The sequence below is a fragment of the Ambystoma mexicanum genome, chromosome 1p, assembly GCF_040938575.1.
Source record: "Ambystoma mexicanum isolate Mex_15411 chromosome 1p, UKY_AmexF1_1, whole genome shotgun sequence".
Lineage (NCBI taxonomy): Eukaryota > Metazoa > Chordata > Amphibia > Caudata > Ambystomatidae > Ambystoma > Ambystoma mexicanum.
This window is the reverse complement of record NC_090921.1, coordinates 13618158-13645110: the sequence shown is the minus strand read 5'-3', so window position 1 is coordinate 13645110 and position 26953 is coordinate 13618158. Positions and strand designations below refer to the sequence as shown.

At 48.0% G+C, this 26953-nt stretch overlaps 21 non-coding genes across 21 annotated transcripts; all 21 read right to left on the bottom strand.

Moving 5' to 3' along the window:
- Positions 1-280: 280 nt before the first annotated feature.
- On the bottom strand, positions 281-362 carry TRNAL-UAG (transfer RNA leucine (anticodon UAG)). Its single transcript has one exon. It is a non-coding gene; the product is annotated as a tRNA-Leu (tRNA).
- A 1144-nt stretch (positions 363-1506) lies between these two features.
- TRNAL-UAG (transfer RNA leucine (anticodon UAG)) lies at positions 1507-1588 on the bottom strand. Its single transcript has one exon. It is a non-coding gene; the product is annotated as a tRNA-Leu (tRNA).
- Positions 1589-2732: 1144 nt separating this feature from the next.
- Positions 2733-2814, bottom strand: TRNAL-UAG (transfer RNA leucine (anticodon UAG)). The gene has a single exon. It is a non-coding gene; the product is annotated as a tRNA-Leu (tRNA).
- Positions 2815-3958: 1144 nt separating this feature from the next.
- TRNAL-UAG (transfer RNA leucine (anticodon UAG)) lies at positions 3959-4040 on the bottom strand. The gene has a single exon. It is a non-coding gene; the product is annotated as a tRNA-Leu (tRNA).
- A 1144-nt stretch (positions 4041-5184) lies between these two features.
- On the bottom strand, positions 5185-5266 carry TRNAL-UAG (transfer RNA leucine (anticodon UAG)). The gene has a single exon. It is a non-coding gene; the product is annotated as a tRNA-Leu (tRNA).
- A 1144-nt stretch (positions 5267-6410) lies between these two features.
- On the bottom strand, positions 6411-6492 carry TRNAL-UAG (transfer RNA leucine (anticodon UAG)). Its single transcript has one exon. It is a non-coding gene; the product is annotated as a tRNA-Leu (tRNA).
- Positions 6493-7636: 1144 nt separating this feature from the next.
- Positions 7637-7718, bottom strand: TRNAL-UAG (transfer RNA leucine (anticodon UAG)). The gene has a single exon. It is a non-coding gene; the product is annotated as a tRNA-Leu (tRNA).
- A 1144-nt stretch (positions 7719-8862) lies between these two features.
- TRNAL-UAG (transfer RNA leucine (anticodon UAG)) lies at positions 8863-8944 on the bottom strand. Its single transcript has one exon. It is a non-coding gene; the product is annotated as a tRNA-Leu (tRNA).
- Positions 8945-10088: 1144 nt separating this feature from the next.
- On the bottom strand, positions 10089-10170 carry TRNAL-UAG (transfer RNA leucine (anticodon UAG)). Its single transcript has one exon. It is a non-coding gene; the product is annotated as a tRNA-Leu (tRNA).
- A 1144-nt stretch (positions 10171-11314) lies between these two features.
- Positions 11315-11396, bottom strand: TRNAL-UAG (transfer RNA leucine (anticodon UAG)). Its single transcript has one exon. It is a non-coding gene; the product is annotated as a tRNA-Leu (tRNA).
- A 1144-nt stretch (positions 11397-12540) lies between these two features.
- TRNAL-UAG (transfer RNA leucine (anticodon UAG)) lies at positions 12541-12622 on the bottom strand. Its single transcript has one exon. It is a non-coding gene; the product is annotated as a tRNA-Leu (tRNA).
- Positions 12623-13766: 1144 nt separating this feature from the next.
- TRNAL-UAG (transfer RNA leucine (anticodon UAG)) lies at positions 13767-13848 on the bottom strand. The gene has a single exon. It is a non-coding gene; the product is annotated as a tRNA-Leu (tRNA).
- Positions 13849-14992: 1144 nt separating this feature from the next.
- Positions 14993-15074, bottom strand: TRNAL-UAG (transfer RNA leucine (anticodon UAG)). The gene has a single exon. It is a non-coding gene; the product is annotated as a tRNA-Leu (tRNA).
- A 1144-nt stretch (positions 15075-16218) lies between these two features.
- Positions 16219-16300, bottom strand: TRNAL-UAG (transfer RNA leucine (anticodon UAG)). The gene has a single exon. It is a non-coding gene; the product is annotated as a tRNA-Leu (tRNA).
- A 1144-nt stretch (positions 16301-17444) lies between these two features.
- Positions 17445-17526, bottom strand: TRNAL-UAG (transfer RNA leucine (anticodon UAG)). The gene has a single exon. It is a non-coding gene; the product is annotated as a tRNA-Leu (tRNA).
- A 1144-nt stretch (positions 17527-18670) lies between these two features.
- On the bottom strand, positions 18671-18752 carry TRNAL-UAG (transfer RNA leucine (anticodon UAG)). The gene has a single exon. It is a non-coding gene; the product is annotated as a tRNA-Leu (tRNA).
- A 1144-nt stretch (positions 18753-19896) lies between these two features.
- On the bottom strand, positions 19897-19978 carry TRNAL-UAG (transfer RNA leucine (anticodon UAG)). Its single transcript has one exon. It is a non-coding gene; the product is annotated as a tRNA-Leu (tRNA).
- A 1144-nt stretch (positions 19979-21122) lies between these two features.
- On the bottom strand, positions 21123-21204 carry TRNAL-UAG (transfer RNA leucine (anticodon UAG)). Its single transcript has one exon. It is a non-coding gene; the product is annotated as a tRNA-Leu (tRNA).
- A 1144-nt stretch (positions 21205-22348) lies between these two features.
- TRNAL-UAG (transfer RNA leucine (anticodon UAG)) lies at positions 22349-22430 on the bottom strand. The gene has a single exon. It is a non-coding gene; the product is annotated as a tRNA-Leu (tRNA).
- A 1144-nt stretch (positions 22431-23574) lies between these two features.
- Positions 23575-23656, bottom strand: TRNAL-UAG (transfer RNA leucine (anticodon UAG)). Its single transcript has one exon. It is a non-coding gene; the product is annotated as a tRNA-Leu (tRNA).
- Positions 23657-24800: 1144 nt separating this feature from the next.
- On the bottom strand, positions 24801-24882 carry TRNAL-UAG (transfer RNA leucine (anticodon UAG)). The gene has a single exon. It is a non-coding gene; the product is annotated as a tRNA-Leu (tRNA).
- Positions 24883-26953: the final 2071 nt, after the last annotated feature.

Sequence of the window (26953 nt, the reverse complement as noted above, 5' to 3'; positions counted from 1 at the left end):
CAACTACCAAGGCAAAGAGATGTGCATTCATTAGGGCATCGTGTCGGCAGATTTGTGGCCCTGCCCTGAACGTGTTTATTGACAGGATCGTGAACGCATGTCCGTTTTCAGTGAACAGTGATTTATGCTTTACCCTTTTTTGGTGAAAACGCACACGAGTCAGATGTGTGCTTTCAGTCTGGGTGTTCAGAAAAGCAAGAATTCATAAACACATGCCATTCCCTGGCTCCCAATTGTCCTGTCTGTACACGTGGCATGAAGATAAAAAAGAAACAGCTATTGGCAGCGGTGGGATTCGAACCCACGCCTCCAAAGAGACTGGAGCCTAAATCCAGCGCCTTAGACCGCTCGGCCACGCTACCCTGCTGGTACTGAAACGAGAGCCTCTGAGACCTGTATTTTTTTAGGGATTGGCTGGTTTGGCCATTAATTCAAAATCAAAGCAAAGCATGAACTTGGATTGAATTCTAGCACTGGCTGTGCAAAGCCCGAACTGAACAATAAAGCACACTTGTCAGCCTGAAATTGAAATGTCACCTTTCGGGAGTGCTCTGTTCGACAGCAGTCTGGTAGCCTAGTGGTCAATGTCAGCACCCCTCCATCCAGCAGTCCTGAGTTCAATTCCCGGTGAGGGAGGTCAGATCTTTTCTAGGTTTTTTTTGGTTCTAAAAATGTTTGGGAAGCGAAGGTTCAGGAACATTGCCGGTAGGGAGAGTAAGCTCTTTAAAGGCATGCAATGAGATGTGTTTTTCTTTATTTCTGCATATTTCTGTAGCTAGCTGCATTCTTTCAGTCAACATCCCGCCCCATTTAGTGCTCACGTTTTTAAAGAAGTCCACCATTAGCCCGCAGTGTAAGCCTACCCGGGGCCTCCGCCGATGGTCCATGGTGTGTGGGATCCTTACTGGACCAACCCCAGCCGTAACGCAAATCTTAGCTTTGTCTCATTCGACCCCTAACTCGACCCAAGGAGCTACTGCAAACTCTTAGCCTAACACTAGCCCTAAATGAAAGACGCCTATTGTCCTCACATGTGGGATTTTGTTCTCGCTGCTAGTGCATACGAAACTTGGTTCCGACGTGTCCAGGAGTGGGAGAATTACCAGGGACCTTGCAATCTCGTGCCTGGGGGTTTCTAAGCTGGGCATAGGAGCTCCACTGGATGGAGCCAAGTGTCTTGAACTGAGTTTTTGTGATGCAGCAGGAAAAGGCGCTGCAAAAAGGAGCAACTACCAAGGCAAAGAGATGTGCATTCATTAGGGCATCGTGTCGGCAGATTTGTGGCCCTGCCAAGCACGTGTTTATTGACAGGATCGTGAACGCATGTCCGTTTTCAGTGAACAGTGATTTATGCTTTACCCTTTTTTGGTGAAAACGCACACGAGTCAGATGTGTGCTTTCAGTCTGGGTGTTCAGAAAAGCAAGAATTCATAAACACATGCCATTCCCTGGCTCCCAATTGTCCTGTCTGTACACGTGGCATGAAGATAAAAAAGAAACAGCTATTGGCAGCGGTGGGATTCGAACCCACGCCTCCAAAGAGACTGGAGCCTAAATCCAGCGCCTTAGACCGCTCGGCCACGCTACCCTGCTGGTACTGAAACGAGAGCCTCTGAGACCTGTATTTTTTTAGGGATTGGCTGGTTTGGCCATTAATTCAAAATCAAAGCAAAGCATGAACTTGGATTGAATTCTAGCACTGGCTGTGCAAAGCCCGAACTGAACAATAAAGCACACTTGTCAGCCTGAAATTGAAATGTCACCTTTCGGGAGTGCTCTGTTCAACAGCAGTCTGGTAGCCTAGTGGTCAATGTCAGCACCCCTCCATCCAGCAGTCTTGAGTTCAATTCCCGGTGAGGGAGGTCAGATCTTTTCTAGGTTTTTTTTGGTTCTAAAAATGTTTGGGAAGCGAAGGTTCAGGAACATTGCCGGTAGGGAGAGTAAGCTCTTTAAAGGCATGCAATGAGATGTGTTTTTCTTTATTTCTGCATATTTCTGTAGCTAGCTGCATTCTTTCAGTCAACATCCCGCCCCATTTAGTGCTCACGTTTTTAAAGAAGTCCACCATTAGCCCGCAGTGTAAGCCTACCCGGGGCCTCCGCCGATGGTCCATGGTGTGTGGGATCCTTACTGGACCAACCCCAGCCGTAACGCAAATTTTAGCTTTGTCTCATTCGACCCCTAACTCGACCCAAGGAGCTACTGCAAACTCTTAGCCTAACACTAGCCCTAAATGAAAGACGCCTATTGTCCTCACATGTGGGATTTTGTTCTCGCTGCTAGTGCATACGAAACTTGGTTCCGACGTGTCCAGGAGTGGGAGAATTACCAGGGACCTTGCAATCTCGTGCCTGGGGGTTTCTAAGCTGGGCATAGGAGCTCCACTGGATGGAGCCAAGTGTCTTGAACTGAGTTTTTGTGATGCAGCAGGAAAAGGCGCTGCAAAAAGGAGCAACTACCAAGGCAAAGAGATGTGCATTCATTAGGGCATCGTGTCGGCAGATTTGTGGCCCTGCCAAGCACGTGTTTATTGACAGGATCGTGAACGCATGTCCGTTTTCAGTGAACAGTGATTTATGCTTTACCCTTTTTTGGTGAAAACGCACACGAGTCAGATGTGTGCTTTCAGTCTGGGTGTTCAGAAAAGCAAGAATTCATAAACACATGCCATTCCCTGGCTCCCAATTGTCCTGTCTGTACACGTGGCATGAAGATAAAAAAGAAACAGCTATTGGCAGCGGTGGGATTCGAACCCACGCCTCCAAAGAGACTGGAGCCTAAATCCAGCGCCTTAGACCGCTCGGCCACGCTACCCTGCTGGTACTGAAACGAGAGCCTCTGAGACCTGTATTTTTTTAGGGATTGGCTGGTTTGGCCATTAATTCAAAATCAAAGCAAAGCATGAACTTGGATTGAATTCTAGCACTGGCTGTGCAAAGCCCGAACTGAACAATAAAGCACACTTGTCAGCCTGAAATTGAAATGTCACCTTTCGGGAGTGCTCTGTTCAACAGCAGTCTGGTAGCCTAGTGGTCAATGTCAGCACCCCTCCATCCAGCAGTCTTGAGTTCAATTCCCGGTGAGGGAGGTCAGATCTTTTCTAGGTTTTTTTTGGTTCTAAAAATGTTTGGGAAGCGAAGGTTCAGGAACATTGCCGGTAGGGAGAGTAAGCTCTTTAAAGGCATGCAATGAGATGTGTTTTTCTTTATTTCTGCATATTTCTGTAGCTAGCTGCATTCTTTCAGTCAACATCCCGCCCCATTTAGTGCTCACGTTTTTAAAGAAGTCCACCATTAGCCCGCAGTGTAAGCCTACCCGGGGCCTCCGCCGATGGTCCATGGTGTGTGGGATCCTTACTGGACCAACCCCAGCCGTAACGCAAATCTTAGCTTTGTCTCATTCGACCCCTAACTCGACCCAAGGAGCTACTGCAAACTCTTAGCCTAACACTAGCCCTAAATGAAAGACGCCTATTGTCCTCACATGTGGGATTTTGTTCTCGCTGCTAGTGCATACGAAACTTGGTTCCGACGTGTCCAGGAGTGGGAGAATTACCAGGGACCTTGCAATCTCGTGCCTGGGGGTTTCTAAGCTGGGCATAGGAGCTCCACTGGATGGAGCCAAGTGTCTTGAACTGAGTTTTTGTGATGCAGCAGGAAAAGGCGCTGCAAAAAGGAGCAACTACCAAGGCAAAGAGATGTGCATTCATTAGGGCATCGTGTCGGCAGATTTGTGGCCCTGCCAAGCACGTGTTTATTGACAGGATCGTGAACGCATGTCCGTTTTCAGTGAACAGTGATTTATGCTTTACCCTTTTTTGGTGAAAACGCACACGAGTCAGATGTGTGCTTTCAGTCTGGGTGTTCAGAAAAGCAAGAATTCATAAACACATGCCATTCCCTGGCTCCCAATTGTCCTGTCTGTACACGTGGCATGAAGATAAAAAAGAAACAGCTATTGGCAGCGGTGGGATTCGAACCCACGCCTCCAAAGAGACTGGAGCCTAAATCCAGCGCCTTAGACCGCTCGGCCACGCTACCCTGCTGGTACTGAAACGAGAGCCTCTGAGACCTGTATTTTTTTAGGGATTGGCTGGTTTGGCCATTAATTCAAAATCAAAGCAAAGCATGAACTTGGATTGAATTCTAGCACTGGCTGTGCAAAGCCCGAACTGAACAATAAAGCACACTTGTCAGCCTGAAATTGAAATGTCACCTTTCGGGAGTGCTCTGTTCAACAGCAGTCTGGTAGCCTAGTGGTCAATGTCAGCACCCCTCCATCCAGCAGTCTTGAGTTCAATTCCCGGTGAGGGAGGTCAGATCTTTTCTAGGTTTTTTTTGGTTCTAAAAATGTTTGGGAAGCGAAGGTTCAGGAACATTGCCGGTAGGGAGAGTAAGCTCTTTAAAGGCATGCAATGAGATGTGTTTTTCTTTATTTCTGCATATTTCTGTAGCTAGCTGCATTCTTTCAGTCAACATCCCGCCCCATTTAGTGCTCACGTTTTTAAAGAAGTCCACCATTAGCCCGCAGTGTAAGCCTACCCGGGGCCTCCGCCGATGGTCCATGGTGTGTGGGATCCTTACTGGACCAACCCCAGCCGTAACGCAAATCTTAGCTTTGTCTCATTCGACCCCTAACTCGACCCAAGGAGCTACTGCAAACTCTTAGCCTAACACTAGCCCTAAATGAAAGACGCCTATTGTCCTCACATGTGGGATTTTGTTCTCGCTGCTAGTGCATACGAAACTTGGTTCCGACGTGTCCAGGAGTGGGAGAATTACCAGGGACCTTGCAATCTCGTGCCTGGGGGTTTCTAAGCTGGGCATAGGAGCTCCACTGGATGGAGCCAAGTGTCTTGAACTGAGTTTTTGTGATGCAGCAGGAAAAGGCGCTGCAAAAAGGAGCAACTACCAAGGCAAAGAGATGTGCATTCATTAGGGCATCGTGTCGGCAGATTTGTGGCCCTGCCAAGCACGTGTTTATTGACAGGATCGTGAACGCATGTCCGTTTTCAGTGAACAGTGATTTATGCTTTACCCTTTTTTGGTGAAAACGCACACGAGTCAGATGTGTGCTTTCAGTCTGGGTGTTCAGAAAAGCAAGAATTCATAAACACATGCCATTCCCTGGCTCCCAATTGTCCTGTCTGTACACGTGGCATGAAGATAAAAAAGAAACAGCTATTGGCAGCGGTGGGATTCGAACCCACGCCTCCAAAGAGACTGGAGCCTAAATCCAGCGCCTTAGACCGCTCGGCCACGCTACCCTGCTGGTACTGAAACGAGAGCCTCTGAGACCTGTATTTTTTTAGGGATTGGCTGGTTTGGCCATTAATTCAAAATCAAAGCAAAGCATGAACTTGGATTGAATTCTAGCACTGGCTGTGCAAAGCCCGAACTGAACAATAAAGCACACTTGTCAGCCTGAAATTGAAATGTCACCTTTCGGGAGTGCTCTGTTCAACAGCAGTCTGGTAGCCTAGTGGTCAATGTCAGCACCCCTCCATCCAGCAGTCTTGAGTTCAATTCCCGGTGAGGGAGGTCAGATCTTTTCTAGGTTTTTTTTGGTTCTAAAAATGTTTGGGAAGCGAAGGTTCAGGAACATTGCCGGTAGGGAGAGTAAGCTCTTTAAAGGCATGCAATGAGATGTGTTTTTCTTTATTTCTGCATATTTCTGTAGCTAGCTGCATTCTTTCAGTCAACATCCCGCCCCATTTAGTGCTCACGTTTTTAAAGAAGTCCACCATTAGCCCGCAGTGTAAGCCTACCCGGGGCCTCCGCCGATGGTCCATGGTGTGTGGGATCCTTACTGGACCAACCCCAGCCGTAACGCAAATCTTAGCTTTGTCTCATTCGACCCCTAACTCGACCCAAGGAGCTACTGCAAACTCTTAGCCTAACACTAGCCCTAAATGAAAGACGCCTATTGTCCTCACATGTGGGATTTTGTTCTCGCTGCTAGTGCATACGAAACTTGGTTCCGACGTGTCCAGGAGTGGGAGAATTACCAGGGACCTTGCAATCTCGTGCCTGGGGGTTTCTAAGCTGGGCATAGGAGCTCCACTGGATGGAGCCAAGTGTCTTGAACTGAGTTTTTGTGATGCAGCAGGAAAAGGCGCTGCAAAAAGGAGCAACTACCAAGGCAAAGAGATGTGCATTCATTAGGGCATCGTGTCGGCAGATTTGTGGCCCTGCCAAGCACGTGTTTATTGACAGGATCGTGAACGCATGTCCGTTTTCAGTGAACAGTGATTTATGCTTTACCCTTTTTTGGTGAAAACGCACACGAGTCAGATGTGTGCTTTCAGTCTGGGTGTTCAGAAAAGCAAGAATTCATAAACACATGCCATTCCCTGGCTCCCAATTGTCCTGTCTGTACACGTGGCATGAAGATAAAAAAGAAACAGCTATTGGCAGCGGTGGGATTCGAACCCACGCCTCCAAAGAGACTGGAGCCTAAATCCAGCGCCTTAGACCGCTCGGCCACGCTACCCTGCTGGTACTGAAACGAGAGCCTCTGAGACCTGTATTTTTTTAGGGATTGGCTGGTTTGGCCATTAATTCAAAATCAAAGCAAAGCATGAACTTGGATTGAATTCTAGCACTGGCTGTGCAAAGCCCGAACTGAACAATAAAGCACACTTGTCAGCCTGAAATTGAAATGTCACCTTTCGGGAGTGCTCTGTTCGACAGCAGTCTGGTAGCCTAGTGGTCAATGTCAGCACCCCTCCATCCAGCAGTCCTGAGTTCAATTCCCGGTGAGGGAGGTCAGATCTTTTCTAGGTTTTTTTTGGTTCTAAAAATGTTTGGGAAGCGAAGGTTCAGGAACATTGCCGGTAGGGAGAGTAAGCTCTTTAAAGGCATGCAATGAGATGTGTTTTTCTTTATTTCTGCATATTTCTGTAGCTAGCTGCATTCTTTCAGTCAACATCCCGCCCCATTTAGTGCTCACGTTTTTAAAGAAGTCCACCATTAGCCCGCAGTGTAAGCCTACCCGGGGCCTCCGCCGATGGTCCATGGTGTGTGGGATCCTTACTGGACCAACCCCAGCCGTAACGCAAATCTTAGCTTTGTCTCATTCGACCCCTAACTCGACCCAAGGAGCTACTGCAAACTCTTAGCCTAACACTAGCCCTAAATGAAAGACGCCTATTGTCCTCACATGTGGGATTTTGTTCTCGCTGCTAGTGCATACGAAACTTGGTTCCGACGTGTCCAGGAGTGGGAGAATTACCAGGGACCTTGCAATCTCGTGCCTGGGGGTTTCTAAGCTGGGCATAGGAGCTCCACTGGATGGAGCCAAGTGTCTTGAACTGAGTTTTTGTGATGCAGCAGGAAAAGGCGCTGCAAAAAGGAGCAACTACCAAGGCAAAGAGATGTGCATTCATTAGGGCATCGTGTCGGCAGATTTGTGGCCCTGCCAAGCACGTGTTTATTGACAGGATCGTGAACGCATGTCCGTTTTCAGTGAACAGTGATTTATGCTTTACCCTTTTTTGGTGAAAACGCACACGAGTCAGATGTGTGCTTTCAGTCTGGGTGTTCAGAAAAGCAAGAATTCATAAACACATGCCATTCCCTGGCTCCCAATTGTCCTGTCTGTACACGTGGCATGAAGATAAAAAAGAAACAGCTATTGGCAGCGGTGGGATTCGAACCCACGCCTCCAAAGAGACTGGAGCCTAAATCCAGCGCCTTAGACCGCTCGTCCACGCTACCCTGCTGGTACTGAAACGAGAGCCTCTGAGACCTGTATTTTTTTAGGGATTGGCTGGTTTGGCCATTAATTCAAAATCAAAGCAAAGCATGAACTTGGATTGAATTCTAGCACTGGCTCTGCAAAGCCCGAACTGAACAATAAAGCACACTTGTCAGCCTGAAATTGAAATGTCACCTTTCGGGAGTGCTCTGTTCAACAGCAGTCTGGTAGCCTAGTGGTCAATGTCAGCACCCCTCCATCCAGCAGTCTTGAGTTCAATTCCCGGTGAGGGAGGTCAGATCTTTTCTAGGTTTTTTTTGGTTCTAAAAATGTTTGGGAAGCGAAGGTTCAGGAACATTGCCGGTAGGGAGAGTAAGCTCTTTAAAGGCATGCAATGAGATGTGTTTTTCTTTATTTCTGCATATTTCTGTAGCTAGCTGCATTCTTTCAGTCAACATCCCGCCCCATTTAGTGCTCACGTTTTTAAAGAAGTCCACCATTAGCCCGCAGTGTAAGCCTACCCGGGGCCTCCGCCGATGGTCCATGGTGTGTGGGATCCTTACTGGACCAACCCCAGCCGTAACGCAAATCTTAGCTTTGTCTCATTCGACCCCTAACTCGACCCAAGGAGCTACTGCAAACTCTTAGCCTAACACTAGCCCTAAATGAAAGACGCCTATTGTCCTCACATGTGGGATTTTGTTCTCGCTGCTAGTGCATACGAAACTTGGTTCCGACGTGTCCAGGAGTGGGAGAATTACCAGGGACCTTGCAATCTCGTGCCTGGGGGTTTCTAAGCTGGGCATAGGAGCTCCACTGGATGGAGCCAAGTGTCTTGAACTGAGTTTTTGTGATGCAGCAGGAAAAGGCGCTGCAAAAAGGAGCAACTACCAAGGCAAAGAGATGTGCATTCATTAGGGCATCGTGTCGGCAGATTTGTGGCCCTGCCAAGCACGTGTTTATTGACAGGATCGTGAACGCATGTCCGTTTTCAGTGAACAGTGATTTATGCTTTACCCTTTTTTGGTGAAAACGCACACGAGTCAGATGTGTGCTTTCAGTCTGGGTGTTCAGAAAAGCAAGAATTCATAAACACATGCCATTCCCTGGCTCCCAATTGTCCTGTCTGTACACGTGGCATGAAGATAAAAAAGAAACAGCTATTGGCAGCGGTGGGATTCGAACCCACGCCTCCAAAGAGACTGGAGCCTAAATCCAGCGCCTTAGACCGCTCGGCCACGCTACCCTGCTGGTACTGAAACGAGAGCCTCTGAGACCTGTATTTTTTTAGGGATTGGCTGGTTTGGCCATTAATTCAAAATCAAAGCAAAGCATGAACTTGGATTGAATTCTAGCACTGGCTGTGCAAAGCCCGAACTGAACAATAAAGCACACTTGTCAGCCTGAAATTGAAATGTCACCTTTCGGGAGTGCTCTGTTCAACAGCAGTCTGGTAGCCTAGTGGTCAATGTCAGCACCCCTCCATCCAGCAGTCTTGAGTTCAATTCCCGGTGAGGGAGGTCAGATCTTTTCTAGGTTTTTTTTGGTTCTAAAAATGTTTGGGAAGCGAAGGTTCAGGAACATTGCCGGTAGGGAGAGTAAGCTCTTTAAAGGCATGCAATGAGATGTGTTTTTCTTTATTTCTGCATATTTCTGTAGCTAGCTGCATTCTTTCAGTCAACATCCCGCCCCATTTAGTGCTCACGTTTTTAAAGAAGTCCACCATTAGCCCGCAGTGTAAGCCTACCCGGGGCCTCCGCCGATGGTCCATGGTGTGTGGGATCCTTACTGGACCAACCCCAGCCGTAACGCAAATCTTAGCTTTGTCTCATTCGACCCCTAACTCGACCCAAGGAGCTACTGCAAACTCTTAGCCTAACACTAGCCCTAAATGAAAGACGCCTATTGTCCTCACATGTGGGATTTTGTTCTCGCTGCTAGTGCATACGAAACTTGGTTCCGACGTGTCCAGGAGTGGGAGAATTACCAGGGACCTTGCAATCTCGTGCCTGGGGGTTTCTAAGCTGGGCATAGGAGCTCCACTGGATGGAGCCAAGTGTCTTGAACTGAGTTTTTGTGATGCAGCAGGAAAAGGCGCTGCAAAAAGGAGCAACTACCAAGGCAAAGAGATGTGCATTCATTAGGGCATCGTGTCGGCAGATTTGTGGCCCTGCCAAGCACGTGTTTATTGACAGGATCGTGAACGCATGTCCGTTTTCAGTGAACAGTGATTTATGCTTTACCCTTTTTTGGTGAAAACGCACACGAGTCAGATGTGTGCTTTCAGTCTGGGTGTTCAGAAAAGCAAGAATTCATAAACACATGCCATTCCCTGGCTCCCAATTGTCCTGTCTGTACACGTGGCATGAAGATAAAAAAGAAACAGCTATTGGCAGCGGTGGGATTCGAACCCACGCCTCCAAAGAGACTGGAGCCTAAATCCAGCGCCTTAGACCGCTCGGCCACGCTACCCTGCTGGTACTGAAACGAGAGCCTCTGAGACCTGTATTTTTTTAGGGATTGGCTGGTTTGGCCATTAATTCAAAATCAAAGCAAAGCATGAACTTGGATTGAATTCTAGCACTGGCTGTGCAAAGCCCGAACTGAACAATAAAGCACACTTGTCAGCCTGAAATTGAAATGTCACCTTTCGGGAGTGCTCTGTTCAACAGCAGTCTGGTAGCCTAGTGGTCAATGTCAGCACCCCTCCATCCAGCAGTCTTGAGTTCAATTCCCGGTGAGGGAGGTCAGATCTTTTCTAGGTTTTTTTTGGTTCTAAAAATGTTTGGGAAGCGAAGGTTCAGGAACATTGCCGGTAGGGAGAGTAAGCTCTTTAAAGGCATGCAATGAGATGTGTTTTTCTTTATTTCTGCATATTTCTGTAGCTAGCTGCATTCTTTCAGTCAACATCCCGCCCCATTTAGTGCTCACGTTTTTAAAGAAGTCCACCATTAGCCCGCAGTGTAAGCCTACCCGGGGCCTCCGCCGATGGTCCATGGTGTGTGGGATCCTTACTGGACCAACCCCAGCCGTAACGCAAATCTTAGCTTTGTCTCATTCGACCCCTAACTCGACCCAAGGAGCTACTGCAAACTCTTAGCCTAACACTAGCCCTAAATGAAAGACGCCTATTGTCCTCACATGTGGGATTTTGTTCTCGCTGCTAGTGCATACGAAACTTGGTTCCGACGTGTCCAGGAGTGGGAGAATTACCAGGGACCTTGCAATCTCGTGCCTGGGGGTTTCTAAGCTGGGCATAGGAGCTCCACTGGATGGAGCCAAGTGTCTTGAACTGAGTTTTTGTGATGCAGCAGGAAAAGGCGCTGCAAAAAGGAGCAACTACCAAGGCAAAGAGATGTGCATTCATTAGGGCATCGTGTCGGCAGATTTGTGGCCCTGCCAAGCACGTGTTTATTGACAGGATCGTGAACGCATGTCCGTTTTCAGTGAACAGTGATTTATGCTTTACCCTTTTTTGGTGAAAACGCACACGAGTCAGATGTGTGCTTTCAGTCTGGGTGTTCAGAAAAGCAAGAATTCATAAACACATGCCATTCCCTGGCTCCCAATTGTCCTGTCTGTACACGTGGCATGAAGATAAAAAAGAAACAGCTATTGGCAGCGGTGGGATTCGAACCCACGCCTCCAAAGAGACTGGAGCCTAAATCCAGCGCCTTAGACCGCTCGGCCACGCTACCCTGCTGGTACTGAAACGAGAGCCTCTGAGACCTGTATTTTTTTAGGGATTGGCTGGTTTGGCCATTAATTCAAAATCAAAGCAAAGCATGAACTTGGATTGAATTCTAGCACTGGCTGTGCAAAGCCCGAACTGAACAATAAAGCACACTTGTCAGCCTGAAATTGAAATGTCACCTTTCGGGAGTGCTCTGTTCAACAGCAGTCTGGTAGCCTAGTGGTCAATGTCAGCACCCCTCCATCCAGCAGTCTTGAGTTCAATTCCCGGTGAGGGAGGTCAGATCTTTTCTAGGTTTTTTTTGGTTCTAAAAATGTTTGGGAAGCGAAGGTTCAGGAACATTGCCGGTAGGGAGAGTAAGCTCTTTAAAGGCATGCAATGAGATGTGTTTTTCTTTATTTCTGCATATTTCTGTAGCTAGCTGCATTCTTTCAGTCAACATCCCGCCCCATTTAGTGCTCACGTTTTTAAAGAAGTCCACCATTAGCCCGCAGTGTAAGCCTACCCGGGGCCTCCGCCGATGGTCCATGGTGTGTGGGATCCTTACTGGACCAACCCCAGCCGTAACGCAAATCTTAGCTTTGTCTCATTCGACCCCTAACTCGACCCAAGGAGCTACTGCAAACTCTTAGCCTAACACTAGCCCTAAATGAAAGACGCCTATTGTCCTCACATGTGGGATTTTGTTCTCGCTGCTAGTGCATACGAAACTTGGTTCCGACGTGTCCAGGAGTGGGAGAATTACCAGGGACCTTGCAATCTCGTGCCTGGGGGTTTCTAAGCTGGGCATAGGAGCTCCACTGGATGGAGCCAAGTGTCTTGAACTGAGTTTTTGTGATGCAGCAGGAAAAGGCGCTGCAAAAAGGAGCAACTACCAAGGCAAAGAGATGTGCATTCATTAGGGCATCGTGTCGGCAGATTTGTGGCCCTGCCAAGCACGTGTTTATTGACAGGATCGTGAACGCATGTCCGTTTTCAGTGAACAGTGATTTATGCTTTACCCTTTTTTGGTGAAAACGCACACGAGTCAGATGTGTGCTTTCAGTCTGGGTGTTCAGAAAAGCAAGAATTCATAAACACATGCCATTCCCTGGCTCCCAATTGTCCTGTCTGTACACGTGGCATGAAGATAAAAAAGAAACAGCTATTGGCAGCGGTGGGATTCGAACCCACGCCTCCAAAGAGACTGGAGCCTAAATCCAGCGCCTTAGACCGCTCGGCCACGCTACCCTGCTGGTACTGAAACGAGAGCCTCTGAGACCTGTATTTTTTTAGGGATTGGCTGGTTTGGCCATTAATTCAAAATCAAAGCAAAGCATGAACTTGGATTGAATTCTAGCACTGGCTGTGCAAAGCCCGAACTGAACAATAAAGCACACTTGTCAGCCTGAAATTGAAATGTCACCTTTCGGGAGTGCTCTGTTCAACAGCAGTCTGGTAGCCTAGTGGTCAATGTCAGCACCCCTCCATCCAGCAGTCTTGAGTTCAATTCCCGGTGAGGGAGGTCAGATCTTTTCTAGGTTTTTTTTGGTTCTAAAAATGTTTGGGAAGCGAAGGTTCAGGAACATTGCCGGTAGGGAGAGTAAGCTCTTTAAAGGCATGCAATGAGATGTGTTTTTCTTTATTTCTGCATATTTCTGTAGCTAGCTGCATTCTTTCAGTCAACATCCCGCCCCATTTAGTGCTCACGTTTTTAAAGAAGTCCACCATTAGCCCGCAGTGTAAGCCTACCCGGGGCCTCCGCCGATGGTCCATGGTGTGTGGGATCCTTACTGGACCAACCCCAGCCGTAACGCAAATCTTAGCTTTGTCTCATTCGACCCCTAACTCGACCCAAGGAGCTACTGCAAACTCTTAGCCTAACACTAGCCCTAAATGAAAGACGCCTATTGTCCTCACATGTGGGATTTTGTTCTCGCTGCTAGTGCATACGAAACTTGGTTCCGACGTGTCCAGGAGTGGGAGAATTACCAGGGACCTTGCAATCTCGTGCCTGGGGGTTTCTAAGCTGGGCATAGGAGCTCCACTGGATGGAGCCAAGTGTCTTGAACTGAGTTTTTGTGATGCAGCAGGAAAAGGCGCTGCAAAAAGGAGCAACTACCAAGGCAAAGAGATGTGCATTCATTAGGGCATCGTGTCGGCAGATTTGTGGCCCTGCCCTGAACGTGTTTATTGACAGGATCGTGAACGCATGTCCGTTTTCAGTGAACAGTGATTTATGCTTTACCCTTTTTTGGTGAAAACGCACACGAGTCAGATGTGTGCTTTCAGTCTGGGTGTTCAGAAAAGCAAGAATTCATAAACACATGCCATTCCCTGGCTCCCAATTGTCCTGTCTGTACACGTGGCATGAAGATAAAAAAGAAACAGCTATTGGCAGCGGTGGGATTCGAACCCACGCCTCCAAAGAGACTGGAGCCTAAATCCAGCGCCTTAGACCGCTCGGCCACGCTACCCTGCTGGTACTGAAACGAGAGCCTCTGAGACCTGTATTTTTTTAGGGATTGGCTGGTTTGGCCATTAATTCAAAATCAAAGCAAAGCATGAACTTGGATTGAATTCTAGCACTGGCTGTGCAAAGCCCGAACTGAACAATAAAGCACACTTGTCAGCCTGAAATTGAAATGTCACCTTTCGGGAGTGCTCTGTTCGACAGCAGTCTGGTAGCCTAGTGGTCAATGTCAGCACCCCTCCATCCAGCAGTCCTGAGTTCAATTCCCGGTGAGGGAGGTCAGATCTTTTCTAGGTTTTTTTTGGTTCTAAAAATGTTTGGGAAGCGAAGGTTCAGGAACATTGCCGGTAGGGAGAGTAAGCTCTTTAAAGGCATGCAATGAGATGTGTTTTTCTTTATTTCTGCATATTTCTGTAGCTAGCTGCATTCTTTCAGTCAACATCCCGCCCCATTTAGTGCTCACGTTTTTAAAGAAGTCCACCATTAGCCCGCAGTGTAAGCCTACCCGGGGCCTCCGCCGATGGTCCATGGTGTGTGGGATCCTTACTGGACCAACCCCAGCCGTAACGCAAATCTTAGCTTTGTCTCATTCGACCCCTAACTCGACCCAAGGAGCTACTGCAAACTCTTAGCCTAACACTAGCCCTAAATGAAAGACGCCTATTGTCCTCACATGTGGGATTTTGTTCTCGCTGCTAGTGCATACGAAACTTGGTTCCGACGTGTCCAGGAGTGGGAGAATTACCAGGGACCTTGCAATCTCGTGCCTGGGGGTTTCTAAGCTGGGCATAGGAGCTCCACTGGATGGAGCCAAGTGTCTTGAACTGAGTTTTTGTGATGCAGCAGGAAAAGGCGCTGCAAAAAGGAGCAACTACCAAGGCAAAGAGATGTGCATTCATTAGGGCATCGTGTCGGCAGATTTGTGGCCCTGCCAAGCACGTGTTTATTGACAGGATCGTGAACGCATGTCCGTTTTCAGTGAACAGTGATTTATGCTTTACCCTTTTTTGGTGAAAACGCACACGAGTCAGATGTGTGCTTTCAGTCTGGGTGTTCAGAAAAGCAAGAATTCATAAACACATGCCATTCCCTGGCTCCCAATTGTCCTGTCTGTACACGTGGCATGAAGATAAAAAAGAAACAGCTATTGGCAGCGGTGGGATTCGAACCCACGCCTCCAAAGAGACTGGAGCCTAAATCCAGCGCCTTAGACCGCTCGTCCACGCTACCCTGCTGGTACTGAAACGAGAGCCTCTGAGACCTGTATTTTTTTAGGGATTGGCTGGTTTGGCCATTAATTCAAAATCAAAGCAAAGCATGAACTTGGATTGAATTCTAGCACTGGCTCTGCAAAGCCCGAACTGAACAATAAAGCACACTTGTCAGCCTGAAATTGAAATGTCACCTTTCGGGAGTGCTCTGTTCAACAGCAGTCTGGTAGCCTAGTGGTCAATGTCAGCACCCCTCCATCCAGCAGTCTTGAGTTCAATTCCCGGTGAGGGAGGTCAGATCTTTTCTAGGTTTTTTTTGGTTCTAAAAATGTTTGGGAAGCGAAGGTTCAGGAACATTGCCGGTAGGGAGAGTAAGCTCTTTAAAGGCATGCAATGAGATGTGTTTTTCTTTATTTCTGCATATTTCTGTAGCTAGCTGCATTCTTTCAGTCAACATCCCGCCCCATTTAGTGCTCACGTTTTTAAAGAAGTCCACCATTAGCCCGCAGTGTAAGCCTACCCGGGGCCTCCGCCGATGGTCCATGGTGTGTGGGATCCTTACTGGACCAACCCCAGCCGTAACGCAAATCTTAGCTTTGTCTCATTCGACCCCTAACTCGACCCAAGGAGCTACTGCAAACTCTTAGCCTAACACTAGCCCTAAATGAAAGACGCCTATTGTCCTCACATGTGGGATTTTGTTCTCGCTGCTAGTGCATACGAAACTTGGTTCCGACGTGTCCAGGAGTGGGAGAATTACCAGGGACCTTGCAATCTCGTGCCTGGGGGTTTCTAAGCTGGGCATAGGAGCTCCACTGGATGGAGCCAAGTGTCTTGAACTGAGTTTTTGTGATGCAGCAGGAAAAGGCGCTGCAAAAAGGAGCAACTACCAAGGCAAAGAGATGTGCATTCATTAGGGCATCGTGTCGGCAGATTTGTGGCCCTGCCAAGCACGTGTTTATTGACAGGATCGTGAACGCATGTCCGTTTTCAGTGAACAGTGATTTATGCTTTACCCTTTTTTGGTGAAAACGCACACGAGTCAGATGTGTGCTTTCAGTCTGGGTGTTCAGAAAAGCAAGAATTCATAAACACATGCCATTCCCTGGCTCCCAATTGTCCTGTCTGTACACGTGGCATGAAGATAAAAAAGAAACAGCTATTGGCAGCGGTGGGATTCGAACCCACGCCTCCAAAGAGACTGGAGCCTAAATCCAGCGCCTTAGACCGCTCGGCCACGCTACCCTGCTGGTACTGAAACGAGAGCCTCTGAGACCTGTATTTTTTTAGGGATTGGCTGGTTTGGCCATTAATTCAAAATCAAAGCAAAGCATGAACTTGGATTGAATTCTAGCACTGGCTGTGCAAAGCCCGAACTGAACAATAAAGCACACTTGTCAGCCTGAAATTGAAATGTCACCTTTCGGGAGTGCTCTGTTCAACAGCAGTCTGGTAGCCTAGTGGTCAATGTCAGCACCCCTCCATCCAGCAGTCTTGAGTTCAATTCCCGGTGAGGGAGGTCAGATCTTTTCTAGGTTTTTTTTGGTTCTAAAAATGTTTGGGAAGCGAAGGTTCAGGAACATTGCCGGTAGGGAGAGTAAGCTCTTTAAAGGCATGCAATGAGATGTGTTTTTCTTTATTTCTGCATATTTCTGTAGCTAGCTGCATTCTTTCAGTCAACATCCCGCCCCATTTAGTGCTCACGTTTTTAAAGAAGTCCACCATTAGCCCGCAGTGTAAGCCTACCCGGGGCCTCCGCCGATGGTCCATGGTGTGTGGGATCCTTACTGGACCAACCCCAGCCGTAACGCAAATCTTAGCTTTGTCTCATTCGACCCCTAACTCGACCCAAGGAGCTACTGCAAACTCTTAGCCTAACACTAGCCCTAAATGAAAGACGCCTATTGTCCTCACATGTGGGATTTTGTTCTCGCTGCTAGTGCATACGAAACTTGGTTCCGACGTGTCCAGGAGTGGGAGAATTACCAGGGACCTTGCAATCTCGTGCCTGGGGGTTTCTAAGCTGGGCATAGGAGCTCCACTGGATGGAGCCAAGTGTCTTGAACTGAGTTTTTGTGATGCAGCAGGAAAAGGCGCTGCAAAAAGGAGCAACTACCAAGGCAAAGAGATGTGCATTCATTAGGGCATCGTGTCGGCAGATTTGTGGCCCTGCCAAGCACGTGTTTATTGACAGGATCGTGAACGCATGTCCGTTTTCAGTGAACAGTGATTTATGCTTTACCCTTTTTTGGTGAAAACGCACACGAGTCAGATGTGTGCTTTCAGTCTGGGTGTTCAGAAAAGCAAGAATTCATAAACACATGCCATTCCCTGGCTCCCAATTGTCCTGTCTGTACACGTGGCATGAAGATAAAAAAGAAACAGCTATTGGCAGCGGTGGGATTCGAACCCACGCCTCCAAAGAGACTGGAGCCTAAATCCAGCGCCTTAGACCGCTCGGCCACGCTACCCTGCTGGTACTGAAACGAGAGCCTCTGAGACCTGTATTTTTTTAGGGATTGGCTGGTTTGGCCATTAATTCAAAATCAAAGCAAAGCATGAACTTGGATTGAATTCTAGCACTGGCTGTGCAAAGCCCGAACTGAACAATAAAGCACACTTGTCAGCCTGAAATTGAAATGTCACCTTTCGGGAGTGCTCTGTTCAACAGCAGTCTGGTAGCCTAGTGGTCAATGTCAGCACCCCTCCATCCAGCAGTCTTGAGTTCAATTCCCGGTGAGGGAGGTCAGATCTTTTCTAGGTTTTTTTTGGTTCTAAAAATGTTTGGGAAGCGAAGGTTCAGGAACATTGCCGGTAGGGAGAGTAAGCTCTTTAAAGGCATGCAATGAGATGTGTTTTTCTTTATTTCTGCATATTTCTGTAGCTAGCTGCATTCTTTCAGTCAACATCCCGCCCCATTTAGTGCTCACGTTTTTAAAGAAGTCCACCATTAGCCCGCAGTGTAAGCCTACCCGGGGCCTCCGCCGATGGTCCATGGTGTGTGGGATCCTTACTGGACCAACCCCAGCCGTAACGCAAATCTTAGCTTTGTCTCATTCGACCCCTAACTCGACCCAAGGAGCTACTGCAAACTCTTAGCCTAACACTAGCCCTAAAGGAAAGACGCCTATTGTCCTCACATGTGGGATTTTGTTCTCGCTGCTAGTGCATACGAAACTTGGTTCCGACGTGTCCAGGAGTGGGAGAATTACCAGGGACCTTGCAATCTCGTGCCTGGGGGTTTCTAAGCTGGGCATAGGAGCTCCACTGGATGGAGCCAAGTGTCTTGAACTGAGTTTTTGTGATGCAGCAGGAAAAGGCGCTGCAAAAAGGAGCAACTACCAAGGCAAAGAGATGTGCATTCATTAGGGCATCGTGTCGGCAGATTTGTGGCCCTGCCAAGCACGTGTTTATTGACAGGATCGTGAACGCATGTCCGTTTTCAGTGAACAGTGATTTATGCTTTACCCTTTTTTGGTGAAAACGCACACGAGTCAGATGTGTGCTTTCAGTCTGGGTGTTCAGAAAAGCAAGAATTCATAAACACATGCCATTCCCTGGCTCCCAATTGTCCTGTCTGTACACGTGGCATGAAGATAAAAAAGAAACAGCTATTGGCAGCGGTGGGATTCGAACCCACGCCTCCAAAGAGACTGGAGCCTAAATCCAGCGCCTTAGACCGCTCGGCCACGCTACCCTGCTGGTACTGAAACGAGAGCCTCTGAGACCTGTATTTTTTTAGGGATTGGCTGGTTTGGCCATTAATTCAAAATCAAAGCAAAGCATGAACTTGGATTGAATTCTAGCACTGGCTGTGCAAAGCCCGAACTGAACAATAAAGCACACTTGTCAGCCTGAAATTGAAATGTCACCTTTCGGGAGTGCTCTGTTCAACAGCAGTCTGGTAGCCTAGTGGTCAATGTCAGCACCCCTCCATCCAGCAGTCTTGAGTTCAATTCCCGGTGAGGGAGGTCAGATCTTTTCTAGGTTTTTTTTGGTTCTAAAAATGTTTGGGAAGCGAAGGTTCAGGAACATTGCCGGTAGGGAGAGTAAGCTCTTTAAAGGCATGCAATGAGATGTGTTTTTCTTTATTTCTGCATATTTCTGTAGCTAGCTGCATTCTTTCAGTCAACATCCCGCCCCATTTAGTGCTCACGTTTTTAAAGAAGTCCACCATTAGCCCGCAGTGTAAGCCTACCCGGGGCCTCCGCCGATGGTCCATGGTGTGTGGGATCCTTACTGGACCAACCCCAGCCGTAACGCAAATCTTAGCTTTGTCTCATTCGACCCCTAACTCGACCCAAGGAGCTACTGCAAACTCTTAGCCTAACACTAGCCCTAAATGAAAGACGCCTATTGTCCTCACATGTGGGATTTTGTTCTCGCTGCTAGTGCATACGAAACTTGGTTCCGACGTGTCCAGGAGTGGGAGAATTACCAGGGACCTTGCAATCTCGTGCCTGGGGGTTTCTAAGCTGGGCATAGGAGCTCCACTGGATGGAGCCAAGTGTCTTGAACTGAGTTTTTGTGATGCAGCAGGAAAAGGCGCTGCAAAAAGGAGCAACTACCAAGGCAAAGAGATGTGCATTCATTAGGGCATCGTGTCGGCAGATTTGTGGCCCTGCCAAGCACGTGTTTATTGACAGGATCGTGAACGCATGTCCGTTTTCAGTGAACAGTGATTTATGCTTTACCCTTTTTTGGTGAAAACGCACACGAGTCAGATGTGTGCTTTCAGTCTGGGTGTTCAGAAAAGCAAGAATTCATAAACACATGCCATTCCCTGGCTCCCAATTGTCCTGTCTGTACACGTGGCATGAAGATAAAAAAGAAACAGCTATTGGCAGCGGTGGGATTCGAACCCACGCCTCCAAAGAGACTGGAGCCTAAATCCAGCGCCTTAGACCGCTCGGCCACGCTACCCTGCTGGTACTGAAACGAGAGCCTCTGAGACCTGTATTTTTTTAGGGATTGGCTGGTTTGGCCATTAATTCAAAATCAAAGCAAAGCATGAACTTGGATTGAATTCTAGCACTGGCTGTGCAAAGCCCGAACTGAACAATAAAGCACACTTGTCAGCCTGAAATTGAAATGTCACCTTTCGGGAGTGCTCTGTTCAACAGCAGTCTGGTAGCCTAGTGGTCAATGTCAGCACCCCTCCATCCAGCAGTCTTGAGTTCAATTCCCGGTGAGGGAGGTCAGATCTTTTCTAGGTTTTTTTTGGTTCTAAAAATGTTTGGGAAGCGAAGGTTCAGGAACATTGCCGGTAGGGAGAGTAAGCTCTTTAAAGGCATGCAATGAGATGTGTTTTTCTTTATTTCTGCATATTTCTGTAGCTAGCTGCATTCTTTCAGTCAACATCCCGCCCCATTTAGTGCTCACGTTTTTAAAGAAGTCCACCATTAGCCCGCAGTGTAAGCCTACCCGGGGCCTCCGCCGATGGTCCATGGTGTGTGGGATCCTTACTGGACCAACCCCAGCCGTAACGCAAATCTTAGCTTTGTCTCATTCGACCCCTAACTCGACCCAAGGAGCTACTGCAAACTCTTAGCCTAACACTAGCCCTAAATGAAAGACGCCTATTGTCCTCACATGTGGGATTTTGTTCTCGCTGCTAGTGCATACGAAACTTGGTTCCGACGTGTCCAGGAGTGGGAGAATTACCAGGGACCTTGCAATCTCGTGCCTGGGGGTTTCTAAGCTGGGCATAGGAGCTCCACTGGATGGAGCCAAGTGTCTTGAACTGAGTTTTTGTGATGCAGCAGGAAAAGGCGCTGCAAAAAGGAGCAACTACCAAGGCAAAGAGATGTGCATTCATTAGGGCATCGTGTCGGCAGATTTGTGGCCCTGCCAAGCACGTGTTTATTGACAGGATCGTGAACGCATGTCCGTTTTCAGTGAACAGTGATTTATGCTTTACCCTTTTTTGGTGAAAACGCACACGAGTCAGATGTGTGCTTTCAGTCTGGGTGTTCAGAAAAGCAAGAATTCATAAACACATGCCATTCCCTGGCTCCCAATTGTCCTGTCTGTACACGTGGCATGAAGATAAAAAAGAAACAGCTATTGGCAGCGGTGGGATTCGAACCCACGCCTCCAAAGAGACTGGAGCCTAAATCCAGCGCCTTAGACCGCTCGGCCACGCTACCCTGCTGGTACTGAAACGAGAGCCTCTGAGACCTGTATTTTTTTAGGGATTGGCTGGTTTGGCCATTAATTCAAAATCAAAGCAAAGCATGAACTTGGATTGAATTCTAGCACTGGCTGTGCAAAGCCCGAACTGAACAATAAAGCACACTTGTCAGCCTGAAATTGAAATGTCACCTTTCGGGAGTGCTCTGTTCAACAGCAGTCTGGTAGCCTAGTGGTCAATGTCAGCACCCCTCCATCCAGCAGTCTTGAGTTCAATTCCCGGTGAGGGAGGTCAGATCTTTTCTAGGTTTTTTTTGGTTCTAAAAATGTTTGGGAAGCGAAGGTTCAGGAACATTGCCGGTAGGGAGAGTAAGCTCTTTAAAGGCATGCAATGAGATGTGTTTTTCTTTATTTCTGCATATTTCTGTAGCTAGCTGCATTCTTTCAGTCAACATCCCGCCCCATTTAGTGCTCACGTTTTTAAAGAAGTCCACCATTAGCCCGCAGTGTAAGCCTACCCGGGGCCTCCGCCGATGGTCCATGGTGTGTGGGATCCTTACTGGACCAACCCCAGCCGTAACGCAAATCTTAGCTTTGTCTCATTCGACCCCTAACTCGACCCAAGGAGCTACTGCAAACTCTTAGCCTAACACTAGCCCTAAATGAAAGACGCCTATTGTCCTCACATGTGGGATTTTGTTCTCGCTGCTAGTGCATACGAAACTTGGTTCCGACGTGTCCAGGAGTGGGAGAATTACCAGGGACCTTGCAATCTCGTGCCTGGGGGTTTCTAAGCTGGGCATAGGAGCTCCACTGGATGGAGCCAAGTGTCTTGAACTGAGTTTTTGTGATGCAGCAGGAAAAGGCGCTGCAAAAAGGAGCAACTACCAAGGCAAAGAGATGTGCATTCATTAGGGCATCGTGTCGGCAGATTTGTGGCCCTGCCAAGCACGTGTTTATTGACAGGATCGTGAACGCATGTCCGTTTTCAGTGAACAGTGATTTATGCTTTACCCTTTTTTGGTGAAAACGCACACGAGTCAGATGTGTGCTTTCAGTCTGGGTGTTCAGAAAAGCAAGAATTCATAAACACATGCCATTCCCTGGCTCCCAATTGTCCTGTCTGTACACGTGGCATGAAGATAAAAAAGAAACAGCTATTGGCAGCGGTGGGATTCGAACCCACGCCTCCAAAGAGACTGGAGCCTAAATCCAGCGCCTTAGACCGCTCGGCCACGCTACCCTGCTGGTACTGAAACGAGAGCCTCTGAGACCTGTATTTTTTTAGGGATTGGCTGGTTTGGCCATTAATTCAAAATCAAAGCAAAGCATGAACTTGGATTGAATTCTAGCACTGGCTGTGCAAAGCCCGAACTGAACAATAAAGCACACTTGTCAGCCTGAAATTGAAATGTCACCTTTCGGGAGTGCTCTGTTCAACAGCAGTCTGGTAGCCTAGTGGTCAATGTCAGCACCCCTCCATCCAGCAGTCTTGAGTTCAATTCCCGGTGAGGGAGGTCAGATCTTTTCTAGGTTTTTTTTGGTTCTAAAAATGTTTGGGAAGCGAAGGTTCAGGAACATTGCCGGTAGGGAGAGTAAGCTCTTTAAAGGCATGCAATGAGATGTGTTTTTCTTTATTTCTGCATATTTCTGTAGCTAGCTGCATTCTTTCAGTCAACATCCCGCCCCATTTAGTGCTCACGTTTTTAAAGAAGTCCACCATTAGCCCGCAGTGTAAGCCTACCCGGGGCCTCCGCCGATGGTCCATGGTGTGTGGGATCCTTACTGGACCAACCCCAGCCGTAACGCAAATCTTAGCTTTGTCTCATTCGACCCCTAACTCGACCCAAGGAGCTACTGCAAACTCTTAGCCTAACACTAGCCCTAAATGAAAGACGCCTATTGTCCTCACATGTGGGATTTTGTTCTCGCTGCTAGTGCATACGAAACTTGGTTCCGACGTGTCCAGGAGTGGGAGAATTACCAGGGACCTTGCAATCTCGTGCCTGGGGGTTTCTAAGCTGGGCATAGGAGCTCCACTGGATGGAGCCAAGTGTCTTGAACTGAGTTTTTGTGATGCAGCAGGAAAAGGCGCTGCAAAAAGGAGCAACTACCAAGGCAAAGAGATGTGCATTCATTAGGGCATCGTGTCGGCAGATTTGTGGCCCTGCCAAGCACGTGTTTATTGACAGGATCGTGAACGCATGTCCGTTTTCAGTGAACAGTGATTTATGCTTTACCCTTTTTTGGTGAAAACGCACACGAGTCAGATGTGTGCTTTCAGTCTGGGTGTTCAGAAAAGCAAGAATTCATAAACACATGCCATTCCCTGGCTCCCAATTGTCCTGTCTGTACACGTGGCATGAAGATAAAAAAGAAACAGCTATTGGCAGCGGTGGGATTCGAACCCACGCCTCCAAAGAGACTGGAGCCTAAATCCAGCGCCTTAGACCGCTCGGCCACGCTACCCTGCTGGTACTGAAACGAGAGCCTCTGAGACCTGTATTTTTTTAGGGATTGGCTGGTTTGGCCATTAATTCAAAATCAAAGCAAAGCATGAACTTGGATTGAATTCTAGCACTGGCTGTGCAAAGCCCGAACTGAACAATAAAGCACACTTGTCAGCCTGAAATTGAAATGTCACCTTTCGGGAGTGCTCTGTTCAACAGCAGTCTGGTAGCCTAGTGGTCAATGTCAGCACCCCTCCATCCAGCAGTCTTGAGTTCAATTCCCGGTGAGGGAGGTCAGATCTTTTCTAGGTTTTTTTTGGTTCTAAAAATGTTTGGGAAGCGAAGGTTCAGGAACATTGCCGGTAGGGAGAGTAAGCTCTTTAAAGGCATGCAATGAGATGTGTTTTTCTTTATTTCTGCATATTTCTGTAGCTAGCTGCATTCTTTCAGTCAACATCCCGCCCCATTTAGTGCTCACGTTTTTAAAGAAGTCCACCATTAGCCCGCAGTGTAAGCCTACCCGGGGCCTCCGCCGATGGTCCATGGTGTGTGGGATCCTTACTGGACCAACCCCAGCCGTAACGCAAATCTTAGCTTTGTCTCATTCGACCCCTAACTCGACCCAAGGAGCTACTGCAAACTCTTAGCCTAACACTAGCCCTAAATGAAAGACGCCTATTGTCCTCACATGTGGGATTTTGTTCTCGCTGCTAGTGCATACGAAACTTGGTTCCGACGTGTCCAGGAGTGGGAGAATTACCAGGGACCTTGCAATCTCGTGCCTGGGGGTTTCTAAGCTGGGCATAGGAGCTCCACTGGATGGAGCCAAGTGTCTTGAACTGAGTTTTTGTGATGCAGCAGGAAAAGGCGCTGCAAAAAGGAGCAACTACCAAGGCAAAGAGATGTGCATTCATTAGGGCATCGTGTCGGCAGATTTGTGGCCCTGCCCTGAACGTGTTTATTGACAGGATCGTGAACGCATGTCCGTTTTCAGTGAACAGTGATTTATGCTTTACCCTTTTTTGGTGAAAACGCACACGAGTCAGATGTGTGCTTTCAGTCTGGGTGTTCAGAAAAGCAAGAATTCATAAACACATGCCATTCCCTGGCTCCCAATTGTCCTGTCTGTACACGTGGCATGAAGATAAAAAAGAAACAGCTATTGGCAGCGGTGGGATTCGAACCCACGCCTCCAAAGAGACTGGAGCCTAAATCCAGCGCCTTAGACCGCTCGGCCACGCTACCCTGCTGGTACTGAAACGAGAGCCTCTGAGACCTGTATTTTTTTAGGGATTGGCTGGTTTGGCCATTAATTCAAAATCAAAGCAAAGCATGAACTTGGATTGAATTCTAGCACTGGCTGTGCAAAGCCCGAACTGAACAATAAAGCACACTTGTCAGCCTGAAATTGAAATGTCACCTTTCGGGAGTGCTCTGTTCGACAGCAGTCTGGTAGCCTAGTGGTCAATGTCAGCACCCCTCCATCCAGCAGTCCTGAGTTCAATTCCCGGTGAGGGAGGTCAGATCTTTTCTAGGTTTTTTTTGGTTCTAAAAATGTTTGGGAAGCGAAGGTTCAGGAACATTGCCGGTAGGGAGAGTAAGCTCTTTAAAGGCATGCAATGAGATGTGTTTTTCTTTATTTCTGCATATTTCTGTAGCTAGCTGCATTCTTTCAGTCAACATCCCGCCCCATTTAGTGCTCACGTTTTTAAAGAAGTCCACCATTAGCCCGCAGTGTAAGCCTACCCGGGGCCTCCGCCGATGGTCCATGGTGTGTGGGATCCTTACTGGACCAACCCCAGCCGTAACGCAAATCTTAGCTTTGTCTCATTCGACCCCTAACTCGACCCAAGGAGCTACTGCAAACTCTTAGCCTAACACTAGCCCTAAATGAAAGACGCCTATTGTCCTCACATGTGGGATTTTGTTCTCGCTGCTAGTGCATACGAAACTTGGTTCCGACGTGTCCAGGAGTGGGAGAATTACCAGGGACCTTGCAATCTCGTGCCTGGGGGTTTCTAAGCTGGGCATAGGAGCTCCACTGGATGGAGCCAAGTGTCTTGAACTGAGTTTTTGTGATGCAGCAGGAAAAGGCGCTGCAAAAAGGAGCAACTACCAAGGCAAAGAGATGTGCATTCATTAGGGCATCGTGTCGGCAGATTTGTGGCCCTGCCAAGCACGTGTTTATTGACAGGATCGTGAACGCATGTCCGTTTTCAGTGAACAGTGATTTATGCTTTACCCTTTTTTGGTGAAAACGCACACGAGTCAGATGTGTGCTTTCAGTCTGGGTGTTCAGAAAAGCAAGAATTCATAAACACATGCCATTCCCTGGCTCCCAATTGTCCTGTCTGTACACGTGGCATGAAGATAAAAAAGAAACAGCTATTGGATTCGAACCCACGCCTCCAAAGAGACTGGAGCCTAAATCCAGCGCCTTAGACCGCTCGTCCACGCTACCCTGCTGGTACTGAAACGAGAGCCTCTGAGACCTGTATTTTTTTAGGGATTGGCTGGTTTGGCCATTAATTCAAAATCAAAGCAAAGCATGAACTTGGATTGAATTCTAGCACTGGCTCTGCAAAGCCCGAACTGAACAATAAAGCACACTTGTCAGCCTGAAATTGAAATGTCACCTTTCGGGAGTGCTCTGTTCAACAGCAGTCTGGTAGCCTAGTGGTCAATGTCAGCACCCCTCCATCCAGCAGTCTTGAGTTCAATTCCCGGTGAGGGAGGTCAGATCTTTTCTAGGTTTTTTTTGGTTCTAAAAATGTTTGGGAAGCGAAGGTTCAGGAACATTGCCGGTAGGGAGAGTAAGCTCTTTAAAGGCATGCAATGAGATGTGTTTTTCTTTATTTCTGCATATTTCTGTAGCTAGCTGCATTCTTTCAGTCAACATCCCGCCCCATTTAGTGCTCACGTTTTTAAAGAAGTCCACCATTAGCCCGCAGTGTAAGCCTACCCGGGGCCTCCGCCGATGGTCCATGGTGTGTGGGATCCTTACTGGACCAACCCCAGCCGTAACGCAAATCTTAGCTTTGTCTCATTCGACCCCTAACTCGACCCAAGGAGCTACTGCAAACTCTTAGCCTAACACTAGCCCTAAATGAAAGACGCCTATTGTCCTCACATGTGGGATTTTGTTCTCGCTGCTAGTGCATACGAAACTTGGTTCCGACGTGTCCAGGAGTGGGAGAATTACCAGGGACCTTGCAATCTCGTGCCTGGGGGTTTCTAAGCTGGGCATAGGAGCTCCACTGGATGGAGCCAAGTGTCTTGAACTGAGTTTTTGTGATGCAGCAGGAAAAGGCGCTGC